Source organism: Chelonia mydas, chromosome 9 (genome assembly GCF_015237465.2).
Source record: "Chelonia mydas isolate rCheMyd1 chromosome 9, rCheMyd1.pri.v2, whole genome shotgun sequence".
Taxonomy (NCBI): Eukaryota; Metazoa; Chordata; order Testudines; family Cheloniidae; genus Chelonia; species Chelonia mydas.
In genome coordinates this window covers 101,182,005-101,198,463 of record NC_057855.1, presented here as the reverse complement: position 1 = coordinate 101,198,463, position 16,459 = coordinate 101,182,005, and the positions used below count along the sequence as shown (strand labels likewise).

Genomic DNA, 16,459 nt, shown 5'->3' with positions numbered 1-16,459 from the left:
GTCAGGTTGGAGGGTCCAGGTGTGTGTGTGAGGAGAGGTGGGGTTGTTTCTGAGGGGAGGGGGACTGTGTGGAATAGGGTGTAGGGGGAGTCCCAGGGTGGTAGCGAAGGGAGTTCCTCAGGAGGGGGTGGATCCCCCTATGGGGATATGTGTGAGAAGATGTGTCCCTGGAGGGAGATGTGGGGGCTGGGATGGAAGGGGGTGGGTCCCTGGGGGGCAGGGTGTGTGTGAGGAATGGGGAGGTCCCAGGAGGGGTGGGGGTTTATGAGGTTGTGAGAGAGGTGGGGGTGTCCATGGGGGGAGGTGGGCCTGTGGGTGAGGAGGGATGGGGAATGCCAGGGAGTGGGCGGGTCCCAGGGGTGTGAGGAGAGCTGGGGGTGTCCCTGGAGGTAGGGGGGGGGGGAAGTCAGACTGGTGGGATGGGGGTGCCAGAAGTGGGCAGGTCCCTGTGGAGCAGGGGTCCAGAGGGGTGAGGAGAGGGGTCCTGGGAGGGCCGACCCCCATGAATGGGAAGGGCCTAGCAGGGATCTGGGTGTGTGAGAGAGGTGGGAGTGTCCTGGGGGAGGGGGCCAAGGGGGGTTGGGGCTGAAGCGTCCCAGGGGGGAGGGTGCCCCAGTGGAGATGGGGCAGAGTCTGGGGGGGGTGAAGAGAGGTAAGGGTGTCGAAGGGGGAGGGGGTCCCTGGGAATGGGCGTGGCCGGATGGGGTGGGGTGGAGGGATGTCAGTGGGAGGAGGGGGCGCATGGGAGGGTGCCCGGCAGTGGGTGGGACCCGGATTATGAGGAGAAGTGGGGGTGTCCGTAGGGGGAGGGTAGAGGGGTCCCTGGGAGTGGGCGTGGCCCAGCGGGGAAGAGCGGTGGGGTGTCTGTGGGGAGCGGGGGGTGAGGAGAGTCGGGGTGTCGGGGAGGGGACCACGGGGGGGGGGCCGACAGTGGGCGGGGCCCGGGGGGTGAGAAGTGGGGGGTGTCCGTGGGGGGGGTGAGGAGAGTCGGGGAGGGGAGGGGCCCACGGGGGGGCCGGCGGTGGGCGGGGCCCGGCGGGTGAGAAGTGGGGGTGTCGGGGAGGGGTCCATGGGGGGGGCCGGCGGTGGGCGGGGTCCGGCGGGTGAGAAGTGGGGGGCTCCGGGGGGGGTGAGGAGAGTCGGGGTGTCGGGGAGGGGCGGGGCCCACGGGGGGGGGGCCGGCGGTGGGCGGGGCCCGGCGGGTGAGAAGTGGGGGGGGTCCGGGGGGGGTGGGGGTCCGGGCGCAGCCCAGCCCGTGGGCGGGGCCGTGTCCCGGGCCCCCGCCGAAGCCCCGCCCGGCCGCGCTGTCACTCACCGCCCGGGGGAGACGCTCCAGCTCCAGGGAGGCGGCGGCGGCGGCGCCCGGAGCGGGCCGGGCGGCTCCTGAGTGGCGCAGGTAGGGGCCGGAGCGGGCCGGGGCCGGGGGCCGCCCCCGCGCGCTCGCAGGCCAGGGGCGCTCGGGGCCGAGGCCAGGTATGGCGGGGCCCGAGGCGGGGCCCGCTCCGCCGCGGCCTCCCCCGGGCCCGAGAGGGTTAACGGGGCAGACGGCTCCAGGGGGCTGGTGCTCGCGCTCCGGCGGCAGGATCCGCTCCGCACTTTGCGGGCAGCCGCCAGGAGGGGACGGTGCCGGCCCTGATCCTGGGTTCCGCGCCGGGATTTCGCCCGCAAGCGAGCAGCGGAGGCAGCTGCGGAGGCAGCGTCCCTCGCCGGGAGCTATGCTCCAGCTCCTTTGGGCTTCCTCCTCCGATCCGGAAATCCGCCCCACGTTTTCGGGTCGCCCTGCAGATCCCAGGGTCTGCCTCCGATCCCGGACACTGGAATCCGCTCCGTGTTTTTGGGGTTGCCCGTTGAAAGGGAGTCTCGCGAGCCCAAGCCCCGCCGCAGCCAATAGGGAACCGCCCCTTCCCGCTGCAGCCAATGGGGAGTCGCCCCCGCCCCCCCTCGGGCTGCAGCGCGCTGAGGGCTCGGAGCGGCGCCTCCATTTAAAGGGGCCGCGACCCGAATCCGGGCTCCGGGCAGTGCGGGCGGCGCGGCGAGCCAGGTACGAGCCGCGGCCGAGCTGGGGGCGGGTCCTCATTGGCTGCGGTGGCTCAGCGCGGCCGGGGGGGCGGCGCGGTCTCGGAGAGGGAGGGGGTGGCGGCGGCTCCCAGCTTCGCCCGCGGGGCGCCTTATGCCTCCGCTCCCGGGTGGGGGCGGGGCAGGGCCCCCCGTGGGGAGAGGGGCAGGGCCCTTGGGGGAGGGGGCGCGCGCCGGGCCTCGTCCCCTTTCCGCGCAGGGCGGAGGGAGCGCGCCCCGACCCTCCCCCCCGCGCCCTTTCCGCGCAGGGGGGAGGGGGCGCGCACCGACCCCGCCCCTTTCCGCGCAGGGGGGAGGGGGCGCGCACCGACCCCGCCCCTTTCCGCGCAGGGGGGAGGGGGCGCGCACCGACCCCGCCCCTTTCCGCGCAGGGGCCCATAGATGTGCAGCGCGGCTGTGGGGGAGGGGGAGCAGGGGTGGGAGCGCGGGGGCGGGCGCCCCTGCCCCGGGGAAGTGGGAGCGAAGGTGGGAGGGTCTGCGGGGAGCGGGTGGAGCAGGTGAGGCTCTGTCTCTGGGATTGTCTCTGTCTGGCCGGTGCTCAGGGTTGATGCCTGCCGGCACATGGGGCACTTTGGGTCCCCTGCCCAGAATTTCAGACCAGTGCTTGCTCTGGGTCTCCAGGAAATACCATGTGTCTCTTCTACCCCCACATCCAGACGTACTCCTTGGAAGCCCTGCAAGCCTCTGGTTAGCCCAGCTAAGATGGTGCGTTGCCCGTGGCCGGCGCCAGGGTGGTTGATTGCGGGTTGTGCTTTGGCCTTGGGGGCTCCTTGTTTCCCTCAGATGTCAAACGGGATCGGAGCATTTACACCTGTTCAGCTTGTTTTCCCAATACCCTTTTTCACATCTGAGTCAAGCGGGGCTTTTTCCAGAGCCCTTTCCCCTCCTCTTCGCCACCTGGTTTGACTGCCCTTTGGGAAGAGACTTTTTCTGCAGAGTGTCCCATGTGCTTGGCTCTCCACACATGAGAATAAAAAATTGCATTGAAGGTGCCTAAAAACACTGTTGCTGGTGCAGGAGTCACACTAGACTCCAGCTCCTTCTTCCTGAGCTATGTTGTGGGCCCTGGAGTGGGAAAAAGCAGGAGATGCCTTTGTGTCCCTAAAGCAACAGCTCTGCCAAGAGGGTGTGCCTGGGGCAGGGGGAACGGGGTGGGGCAGGGCAAAGCGCTGCCTGGAGGTTGCTGTTGGATTGGTTGTGGTGGGACACATATGCTGGTGGTGCCTGCAGAGTGTGCTTGTATGGGGTGGGCTGTGGCTGTTGATGGGAGGGAGTATGGCTCTATGGGATATTGTTCTGTGGAGTGGACATATGGTTCTACCTGCCATGTGGGCTTGTTCACGGTAAGTTTGAGATGTGGCTCTGGCCTGCAGGGAGTGGTCTTGTGGGATGGGGTATGGTGCAGGGCTCTGGGATGCAGGGTGGGGATGAGCCTCTCAACTAAGTGAGAAGGAGCCATTATTTGAGTTACTTTTCTGTCCCAGTAGAAGCTTCCTCTCATCTCCTGATGTGCTGTTCCAGCTCTGGCTCTAGACTGCAAGTCACTCACCTGTCATCACTCAGCTTCTTCCTTGTAAACTGTGCTGCTGTTCCCTCAAACTGCCTCCCAAATTCAAAGCTCCTGTTTAGAGCATGACTTTGTCATCAGCTCCATCCTAGCTTCATTTCTCATCTTGAAAGGGACAGTAGCACATTTGCCCTCTGTGGTTGATGGAGCAAAACCAAGTTGCACCCCATGGCTCCAGCCATGTCTCTTGCCCATTCACAAACCAGGCCCCATTCCAAGTTCACTTTGAGCCTACAGTCATTTCCAGTCATTTCTGCTCCCCCCCCCCCCCCCCGGCTGCTGAGGGCAGGGGTGCAGTGTAACAATTCCACCCAAACAGCTGGTCGCTCCAGATTCCCAATAAAAATCTGATATCTGGGACGAAGGATCAAAGTTAGGTATTATAGCTTTAAATTGGGTGGGTGGGAGAGAAGCCTAAGATTGTGTCTAGGCTACAGACTTCTACAGACAGAGCTATGAGTTTGGGCTGTGAAGTGGTGTGATCCCTGACTGATACAGCCGTGCTGGCAGCAGCTGTAGGGTAGACACAGTAGCAAAACTGAGCTTTTACTACTCTAGCTCGTTTTGCTCAGGGTTAGGGAGTATAGCTGACTCCACACGATGAGTGCTTTGCTGGTATAGATCTGGCCTAAGAGACACCACCCTCTATATCTTTCTCCTTCCCCAATGAAAAGTGTTCTTGGTTGATGGGCATGGACCCTACCAGCAGATTCCTGTGGCTATCCCGTGGCCAGGGCTCAGGGGCCTCTCCAATTGCCCAGACTTTAGGTTCATCAACATAAAGAAGGAGAAATCTAGGATTTACCAAAATGGGTGAAAACACTGGTCTATCCAAACCAGCACCCTGCGTCCGCCAATTCCTGATGCTGTCGGGAAAGGCGAAAATTCCCTGTAATGCCCCAGGCCAATTGTAGACACCTGCATGTGGGGAGAAAAGTCCTTTTCTAAGAACCTTATCTGTGCTGGATTCTTACTGATGGGTCTTTGGTTCCTAGCTCAAGACTGGTTATAACGCTCTCCTAGCTCTTCAGATTTTGGGGCCCTAGAAAACAGCGTGGCATCAGTGCCAGGCTGCTTACTGGCAGTTTTGTCTGCCATCTAAATGTCTCCAAATGTTCAACATCACGGCTAGTAAATGAACTTGCTTCAGAGACTGCACCTCATCAAACCAACACTCCAGCTCTTCCCCATGTCTCAGCTATACTCAGCTGGTGGTGGTTTGTGTCTGCAACTGCTTTCCAGACAGCTGTGGTCATCTGTGGGAAGTTTTGAGGCCATTGCCTTGGCATGCTGGTGCATGTTTTGGCAATTTTCTTGGCATTCAGAAACCACTATTCTTTGGCCTTTTCCAGGGCTCCAATACCTGTTTTTGTCTTTTGGCTGGTGTCTTGACACTGAGCATCATTCACCTCAGCACCTCTCTTAGCTTGATGCTTGTTCTTCACTGAGTGCTCCCAGAGTCCTGTTTTTGTGTATGGTATTGTTTTGGCAGATGTCTTTTCATGGCAGGTTTTTGGTCTGTGAAGAAATGCTTGTGTAGTGTTTATTTTACAGGTGAGGTTCTGGGTAGAAGCAGTGGTTCTTGGAGAGGGAGCTGTGCAAGCTGCACGAGAGTTCGCTTTCTGCCTTGGTCTCTGACTGGGGTCAATTCCGGAGACAGAATTGCTCAGTGGGAACCAGGCATTGAAATTGCGCTGAGATTCCTGAAAAAAGGGATTGTCTGCATTTCTGTTCTGGGGCTGGTGTAGGTGTGCAAATAAAATGAGTTACACTTAGAATACATCCAGATTCCATATGGTTCACTTCTCCACTTGGAAGCTAATAGGCAAAGCCCAAATATCTGCCATCACTTGGCAAAGAGGTGACACAGATATCAGCCGTTGGTGTCGGAAGAAGGGAAAACAAGGAGGAAGGAGGCTGCTATTCTGCTCCAAAATCTGTCAGAGGCTGCTGAGCATGCTGATATTGTCTGCCTCAGAGTTTACCACTAGTGCTGCGTGTTGGACACATCAGCGGATGTACCTGAGTGGTGAGGAGGTATGAGGAGTGCTTTCAAGCCCTCTGAGGCATCCCAGAGTGGCCCTGTAAATTGGGCTTTCTGACACGCCCTGTCAAAGCCATAACTCTGGACAGCTCTGCCTTAAGGCTTCTGGATTTCACCTTCCTGCATTCTCTTGGTTGAAGCAGGGAGGGGGATAAAGTTTCTGGGTATATTCTGGGCAACCTAGCTAGATTAATCCTGCTCTTGTGAAACTGTCCTGAAGCCTACAATACCGACTTCAGGGCATCCTGTTGCTCTCTCTTGGCAGGTGTATAATCTCATGATGAATCGGAGTAACTACTGCACCAAGGCTGAGGCTTGCACCCCAAGAATTTGGTGCTCCCGGTGCAAGAAACTCTGGTCTTGGTGCTGGTGTCCCTAGTACTGATAGTTGTGGCAAAGCCAGTGATGGTGTTTTCCAGAGCACCTGGGATGACCCATTTTGTGTAGACAATTCTAGCTGCATGTGTGGGGGCAGGCTCGAGGGATCATGGCGAGGGTGGCTGCTATTTAGACTCGTACAAACTAGAAGGCTGGTACAGATTCAAAGGCCAGGAGTGAACCATTGTGCTTGTCTAATCTGACCTCCTATATAACTCAGGCAAGAGAATCTCACCCAGTGATTCCTGCATTGAGTCCAATAACTTAAGACCCTGAATGGGGATGTAAAGACTGAAAACGATGGAGAATCTTTGTGGTCCCAATGGTTAGTTACCAGTGCTTTATTTGTTAGAAATGTGTGCCTTATTTACAGTTTGAATTTGTCCAACTTCAGCTTCTAGCCATTGGATCTTGTTCTGCCTGGTCTACTAGATGAAAGAGCCATCTGCTATCAGAAATTTTCCCATGTAAATATTTCTAGGCTGTGATAAAGTCACTTCTTAACTTAATTTTCACTAAACTAAACAGATGGCGCTCCTTACGTCTCTCACTGAAGGCAAGCTTTCCAAACCTTGACTGCTTCTTACGGCTCTTCCTTGAATCCTCTTGTTTTTCAATGTCCTTTTAAAAGTGTAAACACTAGAATTGGACCCTATATTCCAGCAATAATCTCACCAGTGCCATATACATAGGGAATGCCACTCCCTCCTCCTGCTCTCCCTGTTTCTACATCTGTCAAAGGCTACATTTCCCAGTTGCACCCTTGAAGTGGGGAAGGGCATTTCACTTACCTCCTACATCGTTACCTCGTTACTTGGAATCCCCTTCGGGATGTCCCTTCATCTGTGCTTTTTGAGTCCACCCCCTTCGGTGGGTACAGAGCAGTCCAAATGAAAAAGAAAATACTTCCATGGCCCTTGGGACTTCATGCCAATAAGTAGAAGCCAGTCATTCAAATCCCCAAAGGAAGTCTTGGTCCCTATAGCTAAAGCCAAGGCTTAGTTCCAGGGGTTCCAACAAAGGCTGGTTTTCTTTTCTGTCTTCTTTCTCCAAAGGCTAGGCCAGGCTGCATGCTCAAGCTTTTCCTTCAGTAAGTAACCTAGGGCCCTGGGCTGGGAGCCCTGTGCCCCCGGTCTGCTTGTTTCAGAGTGGCGTCTCAACTGACCTGGATTCCTTCCTTTTAAGGGCCAACCCCTCGGCCTGACAAGCCTCAGAGGCTTGTCAGATTGGATCTGGTTGTGACCAAAGGAGTTCTGTAACACCACCTTGCCTGATGGCGGTGGGGAGTCACATCACCACAACAACCAAGAATGGCATTATCAATCTTAGCTGCAGCATTGCAATGGAGGCTTATGTTCGGTTGATTATCTACACCATCCTTTGCAGAGGCTTAGTTTTCCCGAATACAGGCCCCATCCTTTAAGTGTAACCTGCACTTTTGTTCCTGGGTGTTGGCCCTTGCATTTGGTTGTATTACAATGCATGGAGTTTGACTGTACCCAACTTACCAAATGATCTGTATTTCTCTGTAACAGTGATCTTGTCCACCTCATACCACTCCATCAACCTTAATGGCCTCTGCCAACTTTATCAGCAGTAATAATTGAGCTATAACTATTTAAACCAAGGGGATTAGCCCAGATCTGCAAGGCTGACCACACACACCACAGTTCCCTCGTGCTCTTGGTGGCAGATAGGAAGGAACTGATGTGTTTGGTGGCTGTGCTCCCTTGATATGAGTTATGAAATTGAATGTCAATGTCACTACGGTCGTGCAGCCCCAGTGGTCAGCCTCTCAGGCAAGGGGGTGCCAATCTTATAAGTGTGAAATCAGAGTTGACTCATGAAGAACAAAAGTTACTGAAAAGTAACCTTTTACATTTTCCAGATCCTTGATAAAAATATTGAGTAGCATTGGGCTGAGAACCAGTCTCTCACAACAGTCATTCACTGATAGAGCTCAAAATGTTAATGGAGAATCATCTGTTAGCCAGATTTTAATACACTTATTTTGTGCCATGTTAACATTGTATAGTGCTAATTTTTGAATCAGAATGTTGTGTGGTACTAAGTCAAATGCCTTACAGAACTCTAAGGGTGTCATGTCCACCCAATTACTCTTATCAATCAAACTTGTAATCATCTCAAAAAATAATATCCAGTTTGTTTGACAAGACCTATTATCTAAAGTCGTGTTGACTGGGCATTAATTATATTATCATTCTGTAATTCTTTATTGATTGAGTCACTTATCAGCTGTTCCATTATTTTGCTTGAGATCCGTGTCCTGCTTGCCCTTCTTAAATGTTGCACAAGATAAGCTTTTTTCTAGTCCTCTGGAAAATTCCTATTATTTAAAGATTTACTAAAAATTAACATTACTGGTCTAGAGAGTTCCTTGGTCAATTCATTTAAAACTCTTGGGTGCAGGTTACCTGGGCTTGCTGATTTAAAAATGTTGAACTTTAGTAGAAGTTGTTTAACACCGTCATTATTCTAGATACTTTCTGATAGTCAAAAAGAAGAGAAATTTCCAGCACAGCGTGGATCTTGGGAATCTGAATCAGTATCTGGATCAGCAAAAGAAAAGTTTAAGATGGTTACCCTAGGAGCCATCGTGTGTGCTAGAGAAAGTCAGCTGCTTGAATGCCCTGGACCTTGCTGACACTTGTGTGCACAAAGGCAGATTAATTGGTTGTAGGGGAACAGCATTATCTGCACTCTGGGGCTGGCATCAGCACTGTGTGTTTTCATTAAATGCTTGGTAGTTGTGGTCTCTGTGGGTAGCCCCAACATTCCCCTGCCATGACAATTAACTGATTAAGGACACTGCTCTGGATGGTATCAAAGATCAGCGTGTAATCCCATGGGGTTCTTAGGATACTTTTATCAAAAAGCTTAATGACCAAAGTTCCAACTTGCACCAGAATACAATTGTCCTATTCAGGAGCCCTGTTAGATACATCTCAGCTCAAAGCTTTCTTGCCCAGGATGGGATCAACAGCTAATTCGCTTGGCAGAAAGGATAATGAAAAGCCAGCAGATGACAGTACCGGCCATGCTATGAATGTTCTATCTAGTGGCCACAGCTGTATTTGTTGTTCCCATGGCACAATCTGCACATGAGGCAACCTCAGCAGACCCTGGGATCCCACTGGAAATAAGCAACACGAGGGCTTCCACTTCATATCTGAGTAACAGATTGGATGTCTCAACACGTCCTATCTAAACTGCAGCTGAGGGACTACCCCTTCATTGAACTTTGTCTCCTCAGGAACAGCAGTTGCACAAAATGTTCTGGAGATGAAGGTGTCCTATCCTAGTCCCAAAGACCTTCAGTGGTCTTGTATCCCCAGTGATGATCTGGATTCAAATGGGTATCAGGCTGCCATGCTTTCCATGAACAGGCAAGGAGGTACTGGGCAGTCCTGTAGGTTTGGGAGCAAGCTGTGTCCCTCCCATTTTTTGTCAGCAGGCACTTGGCAGGGAACATAATGGCCACACTGGGTCAGACTAATGGTCCATCTAGCCCAGTATCCTGTCTCTGACAGTGGCCACTGCCAGATGTCTCAGAGGGAATGAACAGAACAGGGCAATTTTGAGTGATCATCCTGTCATCCAGGCTCAGCTTTTGGCAGTTGGAGGTTTAGGTTTACCCAGAGCATGGGGTTGCATGCCTGACGGTTGTGTCTAATAGCCATTGATGGACCTATCCTCCATGAACTTGTCTAATGTGTTTTTAAATCCCGTTATGCTTTTAGCCTTCACAACATCCCATGGCAGTGAGTTCCATACGTTGACTGTGCTTTGTGTGAAGAAGTACTTCCTTTTGTTTTTGTTTTTTTAAACCTTCTGCCTATTAATTTCATTTGGGTGACCCCTACTTCTTGTATGTTGTGGTATTGTAGCTGTGTTGGTACTAGGATATTAGAGAGATAAGGTGGATAAGGTAATATCTTTTACTGGACCAACTGCTGTTGGTGAGAGAGACAAGTTTTCGAGCCTACACAGAGCTTCTCTTCAGGTCGAAAGCTTGTCTCTCTCACCAACAGAAGTGGGTACAATAAAATATATTACACCTCACCCACCTTGTCTCCCTAGTTCTTGTATTTATGTGAAGGGGCAAATAACACTTCCTTATTCACTTTCTCCACACTGTTCATGATTTTATAGACCTTTATCATATCCCTCCATAATCATCACTTTTCTAAGCTGAACAGTCCGTCTCTTTGTGTCAAAGTTGTTCCATACCCTTAATCATTTTCATTGCCCTTCTCTGTACCTTTTCCAATTCTAACACATCTTTTTTGAGATGGGGCTACCGAAAGTGCATGCAGTATTCAAGATGTGGGTGTACCATAGATTTATATAATGGCATTCTGATATTTTCTGTCTTATTATCTATCCCTTTCCTAATGGTTCCTAGTGTTCTGTTATCTTTTTTGACTGTCGTTGCATTTTGAGCAGATGTTTTCAGGGAGCTATCCACAATGATTCCAGGATCTCTTGCTTGAGTGGTAACAGCTAATTTAGACCCCATCATTTTGTATGTATAGTTAGGATTATTTTTTTCCAGTGTGCATTACTTTGCATTTATCAACACTGAATATCATCTGCCATGATGTCACCCAGTTTTGTGAGATCCCTTTGTAACTCTTCACAGTCTGCTTTGGACTTAACTCTTGAGTAACTTTTTTATCGTCTGCAAACATTGCCACCTCACTGTTTACCCCCTTTTCCAAATCACTTATGAATATGTTGAACAGCATTGGTTCCAGTACAGCTTTGGGGGAACCTCCTTATTTACCTCTCTCTATTGTGAAAACTGACCATTTATCCCTACCCTTGTTTCCTGTCTTTTAACCAGTTACTGACTCCTGAGAGGACCTTCCCTCTTATCCCATGACTGCTTACTATGCTTAAGAGCCTTTGGTGAGGGACTTTGTCACAGGCTTTCTGAAAGTCCAAGTACACTGTATGCACTGGGTCACCCTTGTGCATATGCTTGTTGACCCCCTCAAAGAATTCTAATTGATTGGTGAAGCATGATTTCCCTTTAAAAAAGCCGAGTTGACTCTTCCCCAACATATCGTGTTCATCTATGTGTCTGATAATTCTGTTCTTTACTATAGTTTCAACCAATTTGCATGATACTGAAGTTAGGATTACTGGCCTGTAATTGCCAGGGTCACCTCTGGAGCCTTTAAAAAAAAAAAAAATCCTTACATTAGCTATCCTCTAGTCATCAGGTAAAGAGGCTGATTTAAGAGAGAGGTTACATACCGTAGTTAGTAGTTCTGCAGTTTTATATTTTAGTTCCTTCAGAACTTCAGGGTGAATACCATCTGGTCCTGATTACTTATTACTCTTTAATTTATCAATTTGTTCTTAAACTTCCTCTAGTGACACTTGAGTCTGGGACAGTGGATCAGATTGGTCACCTAAAAATTATGGCTGGAAATATACTCCCCCCGTATTGTCTGCAATGAAGAGTGATGCAAAGAATTAATTTAGCTTCTCCGCAACTGCCTTGTCTTCCTTGAGCACTCCTTTAGCACCCCTTTAGCCCCACCGATTGTTTGGCAGCCTTCCTGCTTCTGATGTACTAATAAATAAATAAAATGCTGTTTCTCTGTTATTAGCTGTCATTAGATAGTTACTCTTCAAATTCTTTCTTGGCCTGCTGACCTTATACTTTTACACTTGACTTCCCAGAGTTTATGCTCCTTTCTGTTTTTCTCAGTAGCATTAGACTTCTGATTTTTAAAGGATGCCTTTTTGCCTCTAAGTGCCTCTTTTACTCTGCTGTTTTAGTCATGGTGGCACTTTTTTGGTCATCTTACTGGGTGTTTTTTATTTGCTTGTTTTTAATTTGGATACACATTTAGTTTGAGCCTCCGCTATGATGCGTTTAAATAGTCTCCATGCAGTTGGTAGGCGTTTCCTCTTTGCGACTCTTCCGTTTAATTTCTGCTCGGCTAGCTTCCTCACTTTTGTGTAGTTTCCCCCTTTGAAGTTAAATGCGACTGTGGCGGGTTTCTTTGGGCATTTCCCCCTCACAAGCATGTTAAATTTAGTTACGTTATGGTCGCTATTACCGGGCAGTTCAGAGTTGAACATCAGAGTTACGAACTGACCCACCAACCACACACCTCATTTGGAACCATAAATATGCAATCAGGCAGCAGCAGAGACCAAAAAAAAAGGCAAGTACAGTACTGTGTTAAATATAAACTACTAAAAAAAAAAAAAAGTTTAAAAAAATATATATATTTGACAATGTAAGGAAACAGTTTCTGTGCTTGTTTCATGTACATTAAGATTGTTAAAAGCAGCATTTTTCTTCTACATAGTAAATTCTGAAAGCTGCATTAAGTCAATTGTCAGTTGTAAACTTTTGAAAGAACAATCATAACGTTTTGTTCAGAGTTATGAACATTTCAGAGTTACAAACAACCTCCATTCCTCCTGAGATGTTCGTAACTCTGAGGTTCTGCTGTATATTCACCTCTTGGACCAGATCCTTTGTTCCACTAAGGACTGAAGGAAGGAAGATGTGATTGTAGACAGATCTGTGGTAGATCCTCGTGAGTTGCCTGTGGATTAGATCTCCCCCATGGGAGGGGGGTACCAAAGGTAGATCACTTCAGCACTCCCATGAATAATAAGCCTCTAGTGTCCTGCTCGTGGCACTAAGAAAATCCCACGTTATAAAGGGACGCCTCCTGGGCAGCCCTGTGAAAGGAGACCTTCTGGCAAAGTCCAGGAGAGAGAGACACTCAATGATCCCAAAAGCCCTCTGCCATTCCAGATAGGTATGGTTCATTGCCCTGTTGCAGACAGCCAAAGCTTATCCTTGGGCTGAGAATCTGGCTTTCAGAGCATCGCTCAGAACCATCACAGGAGCATGGCTCCTGGCAAGGCAGAGATCTGTAGTCATGGAGTCTCTAAGCAGGCAACTTGTGGCCTCTTGAAAGCCACCTAGCAGAAAGACCTACAACTCCAAGTGGAAAAAGTTTGCAATGAGGTGCAAAGAGACCCCTTACTTTCCCCCATACATCTGCCTAAGTCCAACCTAAAGACTAACTCCATCCAGGTACATTGGGCAACTGTTTGAGCCTCCCATGAACCGTCACAGTCAGGCACTCTCTGTAGCTCCATATCAGCCTTATGCCGGGCTTATTGCTCTTCAAACCGTCCACTAAAAACCTTGTTCCAAGTGGTATCGGTGCGGTCCTGACAAAGCTAATGAAAGTGAACACTGACTGAATTCATGCCCCAGTGGCTGGTGCACGTTATTCCAGGTTTTACAAGGATACGGTGGTGCTCTGGGCTTAGAACCCTCTTTGTGGTGGTGGAGTTCCACTTCAGTAGCCTGTTGGCCTAACAGGTTTCCCTCGCCCACATGCTCACCCCAATAAAGCCTTTTTCCAAATGCTTACGTCCTTTAGTTGTTCTTAGGTAGTCCAACGAGTTCTTTGTTCCTTTGGACACCAATATGCAGGGCAGTGTTGTTCACAGGAAGATACCGTCTGAGCGGATGCCTTACTGCCTTTCATGTTACGGTGTCCTGACCTAAGTTCCCTGTAAGCCGCGCAGCAGCCTGTTTAGCACTGCACAGGCGCTCAGGGAACCTGCCCAGGGACCGGCTTGGGGAGGGCGTCCCTCTGCCAGCCCCAACTCTGCTGCGGCCCGGCATGCCCCCAGGCGTGGCCAGGGCAGCGCGGTAGGCCCACCCCGCCCCCAGGCACAGCTTGGCATGGGGGCATGGCCCAGAGTCCTGGACCCAGGTGCAGCTGGGGTGCCCCCTCCCCGGCCCAAACCCAGCCCTGGCCTGGACCTGCTGGGGCCAGGGAAGGGGCACTTATCCTGCAGCCCCAGCCCTGGTGCTGCAGCGGGGAGAGAGAGAACTGGGGGGACTAGCCGTAGCCCCAGTGCACCCCCCTGCACCCCAAACCCCTCATCCACGGCTGCACCCCAGAGCCCACACCCTCAGCCGGAGCCCTCACACCCATGCACCCTAGCCCGGAGCCCCCTCCCACCCCCACCACATGAATTTTTGTTATGTGCACCAATATGAAGGTCATGTGTCATACATCACCTCCATATTGATGCACATATCAAAATTCATTCTGCACACGGGTGAGATAAATTAAAGGAAACACTGGTCCTGACTGCATGAAACGAGAAGACTGGCCTCGGTAGAACTGTCCCTTGGGTACAGCAAATTGGGGCGACCACCCTGGGCCCTGCACTTTGGGGGGCCTTGGACAGTGAGGTGGGTTAGCGGGGTTAGGAGGCAAGCCGCAGGCAAGCAGGGGGAGACGAGGAAGAGCCCCCCCCCCAGAACCTCCCTCAGTGCCTCCTGCTCGCTGGCGGGCCCCACCGATCAGCGCCTCTCCCTCCCTCTCAGCGCCTACTGCCTGCCGTGGATCAGATGTTTTGTGGCATCAGGAGGTGCGGGGGGGGGGAGGGGAAAGGAGCGAGGGTGCAGTGCATTCGGGGGAGGGGAACGGGTGGGGCCTTGGGGGAAGGGGTGGAGTGGGCGGGGGAGCACCCACCGGCAGATTAGAAACTGGGTGCCTATGTCCTGGGCCCTGCACCCCCCCGGGGGCGCCCTGGGCCTTGGACAGCATGCCTCGACACAGGTGCCTCTACGGCCTGCCTCAGGGATGTTTCCATGGTAGATATCAGCAAGGCTGATCCGCGATCCTGTCCCCATGCATTTACAAGGGTGTTTGTATTTGGACTGGCCTACAGGAAGGAGTCCCGTTTCAGACTTGTGTTCCAGAACACGTTCCCAAGATAGGGGAGGTCTTGTGGCATCTGTATACGCCATGCTGGCTCAGCATTCAGGGAGTTAACAAAGCAACTGCCTTCATGCTCAGCCAGAGCTGATTTGGTAACTCCACAGCAACAGTGAGGATAAAAAGGTTGCAAGGCAGGTACACACCTGGTCGACACTACAGAGTTATGTCGACACAAGGCAGCTTATGTCGATATAACTCTGTAGGAATCTACACTAAAATAATGACAGGTTTCAGAGTAGCAGCCGTGTTAGTCTGTAGCCGCAAAAAGAAAAGGAGTACTTGTGGCACCTTAGAGACTAACCAATTTATTTGAGCATAAGCTTTCGTGAGCTACAGCTCACTTCATCGGATGCATTCAGTGGCCACTCCTTTTCTCTTTACACTAAAATGTCACTCCCACCAAAGTGACTCGCTCTCTGTGCCGACTTAACACCACCTCTGCGAGAGGTATAGCAGTTAAGTCAATGCGATGTCAGTATAGACAATGCGTTACTTATGTTGACTTTATTGGCCTCTAGGAGGTGCCCCACTGTGACCACTCTGGTCATCTTTTTGAAGTCCACTGCCTGGGGGCCAGGTACACGGGTAGACACCCCTCCTCTTTTAAAGCCCCACACTTTTTTGAAATTCCATTTCCTGTTTGCTTGGTATGGAGAGCTCACCTAGCTTATGTCCATGCCTGCTCAACGCTGCAGACAAGCTCCCTCCTGGAGTACACCGAAAGTGGTTGATATCTGTAGGGAGAAGAGGCTGTGGGGGCATAGCGCTACTCCAGCCGCAGAAATGTTGATATCTACGAGCGGATCGCTCGGGGCATGGGGGAGAAGGGCTAGAAGAGGGACCCGCAGCAGTGCTGCGTAAAAGTCAAGGAGCTGTGGCAGGCGTACCAGAAGGCAAGGGATGCAAATAGTGTCTGGTGCAGAGCGGCAGGCACGCTGCTTTTACAAATTGTTGCATGCCATTCTTGGTGAAGACCCCACCACCACTGCCAAGAAGAACCACTTGGATACTTCAGGGGAGCTGGAGTAACAGGTCCCTGAAGTGAACAGTGAGGAAGAGGTGTTGGAAAAGGAGGAGCATGGGGGACAGGCGACCAGGGTGGATCCAGTGGTGTGGTGAGCAAGGACCTCTTTCTGATGCTGGAGCAGTCAAGCCAGTCTCTGTTGTCCAGCATCGGCGAGCCTGATGCAGGGGAAGGAATCTCTGGTAAGCATGGAGTTTGCTTTGATATTGCTTTGGTATTGTCCGTTCATTTGTTCTTTTTTTGATCATGCTAGAAGAGGTAGTGAAATAGCTAATAGAAGTAAAGGGACTGCCCCATGCTCTGTGAATCCCAAGGAGAAGTGAGAATGTAGTGCTTGTAACTTGTGTGGATCAAGGGGAGTGAGTTCAGTATGCCAAGTTTCCATTTATCTTACGAATAAACTCACAATAGTAGCTTTGTGCATTGCATCTTTTGCAGCTGGAAATGTGGCCTTGAGGGTCTCTCCATCCACACCAGCTGAGCCACATGAGGAGGAGAAGGAAGAGGACATGGGATGATGTGTTCCAAAAGATCCTGCAAGCCTCTAGTGCTTTGGATAC

General features: G+C 51.5%; 1 protein-coding gene across 5 annotated transcripts in view; it reads left to right on the top strand.

Annotated features, from left to right (window-relative positions):
- Positions 1-1,252: 1,252 nt before the first annotated feature.
- The window catches only part of ZMYM3 (zinc finger MYM-type containing 3), a 52,532-nt gene continuing 37,325 nt past the window's right edge, over positions 1,253-16,459 (top strand). For 2 of the 5 annotated variants that reach the window (XM_037908669.2, XM_037908672.2), the window contains exon 1: positions 1,905-2,041. The gene's annotated coding sequence lies outside the window, so the exon portion shown is untranslated. Of the gene's footprint in view, positions 1,397-1,904; positions 2,042-2,630; positions 2,782-14,664; positions 16,082-16,459 lie in introns of those variants that run through there. The other 3 variants (XM_037908670.2, XM_043522934.1, XM_043522933.1) reach the window with 3 other exon arrangements.